This window comes from Haliotis rufescens, unplaced genomic scaffold (assembly GCF_023055435.1).
Source record: "Haliotis rufescens isolate VD_foot unplaced genomic scaffold, xgHalRufe1.0.p SCAF_9, whole genome shotgun sequence".
NCBI classification, from domain to species: Eukaryota; Metazoa; Mollusca; class Gastropoda; order Lepetellida; family Haliotidae; genus Haliotis; species Haliotis rufescens.
This window is the reverse complement of record NW_025964383.1, coordinates 26,919,267-26,928,564: the sequence shown is the minus strand read 5'-3', so window position 1 is coordinate 26,928,564 and position 9,298 is coordinate 26,919,267. Positions and strand designations below refer to the sequence as shown.

At 41.1% G+C, this 9,298-nt stretch overlaps 1 protein-coding gene across 1 annotated transcript in view; it reads left to right on the top strand.

Moving 5' to 3' along the window:
• The first annotated feature begins 4,248 nt into the window (after positions 1-4,248).
• Positions 4,249-9,298, top strand: part of LOC124129906 (cyclic AMP-inducible protein BP74-like) — a 57,752-nt gene continuing 52,702 nt past the window's right edge. The window contains exon 1 of the mRNA XM_046493263.2: positions 4,249-4,390. The gene's annotated coding sequence lies outside the window, so the exon portion shown is untranslated. The remainder of the gene's footprint in view (positions 4,391-9,298) is intronic.

Sequence of the window (9,298 nt, the reverse complement as noted above, 5' to 3'; positions counted from 1 at the left end):
AACATACCTCGTATGTTAGATGCTGTCGGTTTGATGAAATCAAAAAATGCTTGCAATGTTTGAAATGATGGAAATCCTGTATAATTTTCAAGCAATTTATCATCACATATGGGTTAAGGAACTCTTCAATTGTGTCATCCTTTTCCTTGAGTTGCCTCTCCTGTTCATGTACAGTAAACTACGGTTATAACGAACACACTTATAACGAACTGACGGATATAACTAACTACTTTTTTGGTCCCGACTATTTGCTGTAGTTATGCTGTATATATGCTTATAACGAACTACGGTTAAGACGAACTAAAATTTGTAGTCCCTTTGAGTTCGTTATAACCGTATTTTACTGTAGTTTCTGATTGGGCTGTGTGGGGCTCGGGGTCAGTGGCCACTGCATCACAATCTGCTTCACTATAACATACACATTATTATCAATATTACTTCTCGGAGAACACAAATAACACAAAATGTCTCTGGAATTACAAATAAGGTGCATTTCTGTATGGGCTAAAAATCATTTAATTCTTTTGAGAAAATATATAAAATTTAATGTTTGTATGATATAGGATATAGAAATCAGGTATTTTGTGATCATTAACATCTCATTAAAAGGTGCGTCAAATGTCAAAATTTATTTACATGTAACATCCTTGTCATTCTTACTGTATCTGATATGGTGACTGTTGTGGACTCCTTATGGGGATACCTCAGCTGTTGAAAGTTTCGGAGATTCATTCACCGTCACTCTTAATCACCGTGAAGATTCCGGGGTAGAATAGGTCTTCAGCAACCCATGCTTGCCGTAAAAGGCGACCAGCTTGTCGTAAAAGGCGACTAACGGGATCGGGTGGTCAGGCTCGCTGACTTGGTTGATGCATGTCATCGATCCCAATTGCGTGGATTGATGTTCATGATGTAAATCACTGGATTGTCTGGTCCAGACTCGATTATTTACAGACCGCCGTCATATAGCTGGAATATTGCTGAGTGCGGCGTTAAACAACAAACCAAACCAAAACCTTAATCACCTTCATCTTAAATACAAAAAACATATATTTCAGTTATGGTCACTAGATTGCCCTCTAATTATTTATTAACGTTTTTATTACGTACATACGTGTCATATATACTTGAACATGTTACGCAGATTTGCAGCAAACAGCTGATGTATAGACTGTTTACAATTGACATTTCCTTACCTCTATGGCAAGAGTGTCTCCTGGAGGCTGGCTTCCTGCCAGAAGTGCCATTGTCCACAGTCCACTGAAACACTGAGGGAACAGCACCTGGCTTCAGTGTCTTCCTGATGGGTGTCTGTTTGAAGTCATCCTTCATGAAAAGGTTGCTGCACACAACTGTGTTTGTGGTTATCTTTGAATAAAAATATAAGGTAGTAAACAAATGTTATATAAGGAAGGAGGAAGACTCCGAAGCCAGGTGCTGTCCCTGTGGACAATGGCACCTTATATATATAGTGAACATATAACATGCCTTAAATATGTAGATAATGTTTTAATACTATACTTATTTAAGTTAACATAAAACCTTCCACTCATTAAAATATATATTAGATCGAGGCTTTTGTAAAAGTATGAGTCATTTACTTTACTTGAGCCATTTACTTTACACCTGATTTATGTTCTGGTTCTGTTCTCTTACACAAACTCATTTAGTTCACAAATGGTTAGGACCCGTGAAGATCCGGGGTAGAATAGGTCTTCAGCAACCCATGCTTGCCGTAAAAGGCGACTATGCTTGTCGTAAAAGGCGACTAACGGGATCGGGTGGTCAGGCTCGCTGACTTGGTTGATGCATGTCATCGATCCCAATTGCGCGGATCGATACTCATGATATTAATCACTGGGTTGTCTGGTCCAGACTCGATTATTTACAGACCGCCGTCATATAGCTGGAATATTGCTGAGTGCGGCGTAAAACAACAAACCAACCAACCACAAATGGTTAGAAGTTGGTGACAGTAATACATCCTAATATCCATGTTATCTCGCATCTTATTCTATATTTACCGAGGACGTAAATGTCTAGTGGCTGTTGGGCCTAGCTAGAACTTACACGTACACTTGACTGAACACAGGTCATATTGTTCTTCCAACACAGGCCTACACATTACACAGGCCTAGACTACCTGCACCTTTATCGACAAAATCGGCATTTCTCCTCATTTACTTGTATGACATGTTAACAAACCACTGACAAACGAATTTCATTATTTTGTATGTCCGCTTAGAGACTATGTAACATAACATGTCTTAGGGTGGATTAATGTCATTTTGATCCTGAATATTGAACAGTTTGAGTGTGTTTCCCGATGTATATGTGACATGTGATAATTAGTATGTACTCACTGTGAATGACTTTCCAGGATCTCTGCGTATCTTTCGTCAAACCACTGCCTTCTCGCCTTCCTTGGGAATGCTTAATGTTGTGTGGGGTTAAATTAAGAAATGGGACATATTTTGCCCGTAACATCGTGTAAAGGGATATTGCAAAATAAATGAGTCCATGAGGTTTTAGATGTTAAACTGTCAATTCAACAAATTGAGATTTACAAGAAAAAAGTCACTACGTGACAAGCATGTAAGTTTCATATCACATTTGATGCATTAATTGTACAGTGACTATGACTGAAAAGTAAGTAAGGTTTTACGCCGCGTTTAGCATTATCCATCCAGCAATTTCACAACGGGGGACACCAGAAATTGGCTTCACACATTGTACCCATGTGGGCTATCGAGCCCGGGTCTTTCGAGCGACGAGCAAACGTCTTTAGCCACTAGACGACCCCGCTTTGTTTGCTCATGACAGGGTTGTCAAAATAGTCCAAAACGTTTTCAAACTCAGCATCCCATTGCTGTTGATAGGTTTCCAAATTGGGTAGTCAAGGTGAATCAGTGTTGGAATTGATCCCTGGCCACCTATGCTTGTCATGCGAGGCAACTGAATGGATTGGGGGATCACGCTCGGAGACTTGGTTGATGGTGTGTCAACGTACCCCAACGTCGGGGATCGTTGTTCATAATATCGGTCATTGGATTGACTGGTCCGGACTCGAGTACTTTCAGGCTGCTGGCATTGAGCTGGAATAGTGCGACGTTAAACAAAAAGTTCACACATTTTCAAACTCGAGAGCTTTAGCCGTTACAAATAGTGAAGATCCGGGGTAGAATATGTCTTCAGCAACCCATGCTTGCCGTAAAAAGCGACTATGCTTGTCGTAAGAGGCGACTAACGGGATCGGGTGGTCAGGCTCGCTGACTTGGTTGATGCATGTCATCGTATCCCAATTGCGTGGATAGATGCTCATGGTGTCAATCACTGGATTGTCTGGTCCAGACTCGAATATTTACAGACCGCCGTCATTAACTGGATTTTTGCTGAGTGCGGCGTTAACCAACAAACAAACAAACAGAGACCACATACGTAAAAACCATGTTCATTGTCTCTCTTTCCAAAGTTATCTAAAACGTCTAATAAGTTTTTTATCTTTACAAATAGTCTCTGAAAGACAAAACAAATGATGAAATGCAAAACATATTCATGCTTAACGTTCATGCAAAATTGAAAACGAATAAAAATACTGGCTTTCATCATCGTTTGATCAGTCATCTACCCTTCTGGGAAACACTTGTCAAATCCGTTCTTTTTCAAATCCTTATAGGGGCTGCTATTAAGTTACAATGGGGCATAGTTTGGTCTTCAATACCAAGGACATAAATATAAAGGAACCTCAGTTTACAGATAACTTCATGATTTTTCATTTCATTATGAATTCATCGTCGTTTGTACACTATCTTATTGATATGAAAAAGTAATTAAATGTCTGTATCAACACAGCCAGTCAGAAAAAAAAATTCATTGCATGATGATATTGAAATGAATTCATGTTCGAAGAAAAAACAATATTTGTGTTTTCCTAGGGGATTTCTTTCACGCTTCTGGTTGTCATTTGTTGAGTTTCCTGATGGTATCGCCTTAGAAAAATAACAGTGTCTTTATCACAGGTACATGGAGCAGATCGGACCACCACAACCTTCTCAATAAAACGCATTTAATAGATTGCTTCCCTTTAAAAAAAATGACGTTAACGACCTTGTTATCTAACGTCAGAGCGCAGCCAATCGGATGAAAGCAAACATTCCCTCCGGAATTAGTGTCTCGCCTGATTGGCTGGAGACAATACACGTGACAAGACATACGCGAGCTCATGAATGACGTCGAGGTGATGGACGTCTCTTACAGCATTAATGACTGAGCGAACGGAGACGAATACAAGACATCCTGCTTCCTGATAACGGTTTCTGAAATCGATTAAGGCAGATCCGAGTCTTGATATCCTCGCAGCCTATAGTCATCGCCGCCAGTGGTGATATAGGTGAGTGGTTGATTGATTGATGAATTGATAAGGCTCTGATCCATTCACGTTACAAGTTGCTACCATGTTATACTAACCTGGAATTATTTCGATTTTGAATCATGTACAATGTGAATTTCTATGAACAATGTGTAGCCTAAAACTATGCTGAGTTTTGTATCATGTCGCTGGTGTTAAATGTGTGACAGTATAATTATGGAAAGTTACTTCACCAGCTGATATTCTTCAACTCCTTCCTTATAAGTTGATATTCCTCTGCTAATTTATTAAGTTCCTAACAACTATCAATTTCAAATATTATTACTTAAATACTAAGTTACAGACGAGGGAGAGGGGGCGATTCGATTCATGAAGGATGTTTTCGTAATTTCTTGTGTTTACAAAATTCATGGGAATATATGCTCAGTGACAAGCGACTGAGATTAATTTCCATGTAGAAGCTTTCCACTTGAACTCTTGGAAGTTGCTATTGATGTGACCGCAAATCTAATTATTGTCCGGCTTCATTTGGCTGCTCATTTATAATGTATGCAAGTAGACATGCGATTATTCCCTGGGATATGACAAGATCATGCTATTTGCTATATATTAGCCTTGAGATATCATAAACCACGATAACCGCATCACCAACATTTCTGAGCTTTGGCATGGTAGAGAATACATTGAACATATTCTCAATAAGAAAAACGATCTGGCCCCATTCTACAACATGTGCTCTTGATATTTTTACTTGATATGCAAACTCCACTAATATGTATATTGTTTGACAATCTCTAATATTGTTAATCCCTGGTAAGGTTGGTTGGTTGGTTGGTGTGTTGTTTAACGCCGCACTCAGCAATAATCCAGCTATATGACGGCGGTCTGTAAATAATCGAGTCTGGACCAGACAATCCAGTGATTGATATCATGAGCATAGATCCACGCAATTCGGATCGATGATATGCATCAACCAATTCAGCGAGCCTGACCACCCGATCCCGTTAGTCGCCTTTGACGACAAGCATAGTCACCTTTTACGGCAAGCATGGGTTGCTGAAGACCTATTCACGGGTAAGGTAACATACCCTTCAATAGCAGTCATTAAGTTCATCTCGAGGGAAATTGACCCCGGCATAAAACTGTCAAATCGTAGTGACAAATGTTACCTCCTTAAGCAGCCTTATATGAGCCCCCTTATACAGCGATATCAAAAAGTAACAACCATTCGTCGATTTGTCAGTATTATAAACAATAGATTCTTTGGTTTGCAGACGTAATTCATTATTAACGTATCGTTTTTATTTTATTAAAGTAGAGTTTCTGATCCATCACTTGAGTGTTAGGCGACTATGCTTGTCTTAGGAGGAGACTAACGGGATCGGGTGGTCAGGCTCGCTGATGCATGTCATCGATCCCAATTGCGTGGATCGATGCTCATGTTGTCAATCACTGGATTGTCTGGTCCAGACTCGATTATTTACAGACCGCCGTCATATAGCTGGAATATTGCTGACTGCGGCGTCGGGCAATAAACAAAATCATTTGTATTCATATTGTGTTAGTGACGAGTGCGACCGGTCCGGTAGAACATGCTTACCCTTTTTGCGAACACCTGGTGTCATCACTGATTTTCAGGTAATCGAGACTGAACCATTGTTCACGATACTGATCACTGGATTGTCAGGTCCCGACTTGATTTTTACATTCTGCCGTCATATGGCAGGAGTATTTCTTGGTGCGGCGTTCTGCATCCAACACTTTAATTTTTTATGACAATTGTATGGGTGCAGTACCACCAGTAGAGAAGGACATCCCTTTTCGCGGCCACCTAGGGTCACCATCGGTTTTTGCTCAGTGATCAAAACAATTTGTATTACTATTTTGCCTTTTACGGCAAATAATCGAGACGGATTATTCTCTGGCGTTGACGTTTGCACTTAACCGCAATGACACGGAATAAGGAGCGTCCGGAACACGGAGGTTTAACTGTACCCATACAATTAATTTCATCACAGGCCAGGAAGCGACGTCTTACTCCAGGATGAAAGCCGTTACACCTAATTGTACATGATATAGGAAAGCCATGTTTTTTTTAATCTCAGATCGAACCCTGTACACAGAGCATTACAAGGTCGATATTCCTGAGGGATAATTTGCCCATGTAGTCATCAATCAGAGCTGTAAGAGTAAGCCCAACGTTATGAGTCAGGGCGTGCTTCAACTGTTTCGTAAAAAGCATGGACTTTCGATAGGGCGTTGCCCAGTCGTGTACTGGTTTACGGGATTTGGGTCCTACACAGCCACGTAGTGCAAACATGTAATTCCTGTTTCGTTCTGAGCCATTCTCTTTCAAATGCATTATTTGTCCATGGGCAAATACACTGCTCGAACTGTGTACGCCTCATCTGTTTATAACGATGTTAATTTATCTCAAGGAAGCAGTCTGATCACCGCTGGGGGCACGGGTGGCCCAGTCGTCTAAGGCGCCGCGATTCGCTGTGCAGAGTTGCGTCCCTTGGGCATGCCAGAAACCTATGATTGTGGGTTCGAATCCCGGTTCGCCCCGATTATGTTTCTAGGTTTGTCAGCACCATACCCGTGCTCGTGGGTTTCACCGAAGTGGTAAACGTCTGAGACCTGCATCACTTCGGGCTTTCCTCCCACATTAAGCTGACACGCCGTGATATGACTGGAATACTGTTAAAAGCGGCGTTAAACCCAACTCACTCACTCACTCACTGATCACCGCTATTGTTTATTATGGTCACTTATTCGAGTTGTACGCCCTCGTTCCAGGACTAGTTCCAGGGAAAAAGTTGTCACTGTTTTTACTACCCTACATACGAGTCCCGGATATCTCATAACTTAAACATTTTCGCATAAAAATTGAACAGGCATGTATTTTCATAAATGGTAATACAATTAATTATTATACTACTTTATACTTTACTACTTCATACTTAATGAAACCCGTGAAGATCCGGGTCAGAATAGGTCTTCAGCAACCCATGCTTGCCATAAAAGGTGACTCTGCTTGTCGTGGAAGGTGAGTAACGGGATCGGGTGGTCAGGCTCGCTGACTTGGTTGGGGCATGTCATCGTATCCCAATTGCGTGGATCTATGTTCATGATCTCAATTGCTTTGTTGTCCGGTGCAGACTCGATTATTTACAGACCGCCATCATATAGCTTGAATATTGCTGAGTGCGGCGTTAAACAACAAACAAACAAACAAATCACATTACGGGACAAAGCTCATTTCGGGCCCAGACGTGAATTTGTACCATGGTATTAGATAATTTCACCGATAACCGTTTGCGGCGTCAGGTTTACGTATTGTAACTGCCTTTTTCCACAACTTCTAATTAACAGTGAAAACTTCATAACTCGCGATATCGTTTAAGATGGTTTACTTAATGTCCTAAAACAGTTTTTATCGGCGGCATATTATATTAGAATAACCTCGGGTTTATTAGCCCCAGAGTCACTTAAAAATAAATATATATTTGAGTGATACATACAGTAATATGCTTGAACAAAACCAATCAGATTTAAAAAATATTAGAATTCAAATACGATATTTTTTTAAGAAAACGCATTAGTGTTGTGCTGTAGAACAGTCTCACACTCCACATGGGCACAATGTGTGATTTCTTGTGTCCAGGCCGTGATTTTGCTGGAATATTGATAAAGGCGGTGTAAGGCCTCACTCACTCACTCACTCACTCACTCGAACTCCACATCGGTACAATGTGTGATATCTTGTGTCCCTGTCGTGATATTGCTGGAATATTGATAAAAGCGGCGTAAGGCCTCACTCACTCACTCACTCACTCACTCACTCACTATTACCTTGCCGCTGTCCATGAACAGCATATTATCGGAGTCCAGCATCACTCACTCACTCACTCACTCCACATCGGTACAATGTGTCATATCTTGTGTCCCTGTCGTGATATTGCTGGAATATTGCTTAAAAGCGGCGTAAAGCCTCCTCCACTCACACTCCCTCATTCAAAGACTCTAACAACGAATAATCCGAGATGTCTTCAATTGTCTTCAGCGTTTAATAATTTAATATATGCACAGTTCTTGAATTGGGTTTTGAAAAGAATTGTCGCAAGCTAATTAACAAACAACACCACGAGGTATGCCAAAGTACAAATGCCATGTCACGTCAAGCAGTACAAGAACCCCACTCTGCCGACCTCTAAGACTCCATGAACCACATGTTAGTCGGGATGTTAGGGTTCTTCGAATGTGGGGCAGCAGTTATCATAGTAATTTGTATGACATTTGAAAAATCAAGGCGTCTAGATTCTTCAACAAAGGCAGTTGGTTCCTTACGCCCGTGTTCAGTACCAAATCTTACCTCGGGGCCATTTAATTTCACCCACCTATCAACGTGCGTCCAATTAGCTTACATCGAGGTCAAATAGTCAAATGACCTTTACATGTCATAAGGTGACAGTACTAGTGTGTCGAAGATCTCAAGGGAAGGTTGTGATAAAACACAAGATACGCATTTGGTTACGTCACTTGTTTCACAAAAAATGTAATATCACTGAGTGAGTGTTTTGGGTTTAACGCCGCTTTGAACAATATTCCAGTTATCGCTGCGTGTCAGCTTGATGTGGGGGGAAAGCCCGAAGTGATGCAGGTCTAAGACGTTGCATGGTGCTGACCAACCTAGAAACATTATCGGGGAGAATCGGTAATCGAGCCCGCGATTGCAGGTTTCTGGCGTGCCCATGAGACGCAACTCTGTACACCGAATTGCCTCTGTATCACTTCAGCGTTGTCTTAAAGTGACAATTCTTCTGGAAGTCTTCTATGGCTTCTAAGGAACTGACATTCGCTCTACAGAGTTGCGTCCCTTAGACGCGTCGGAGTCCTATGATCGTGGCTTCGAATCAACAATTCACC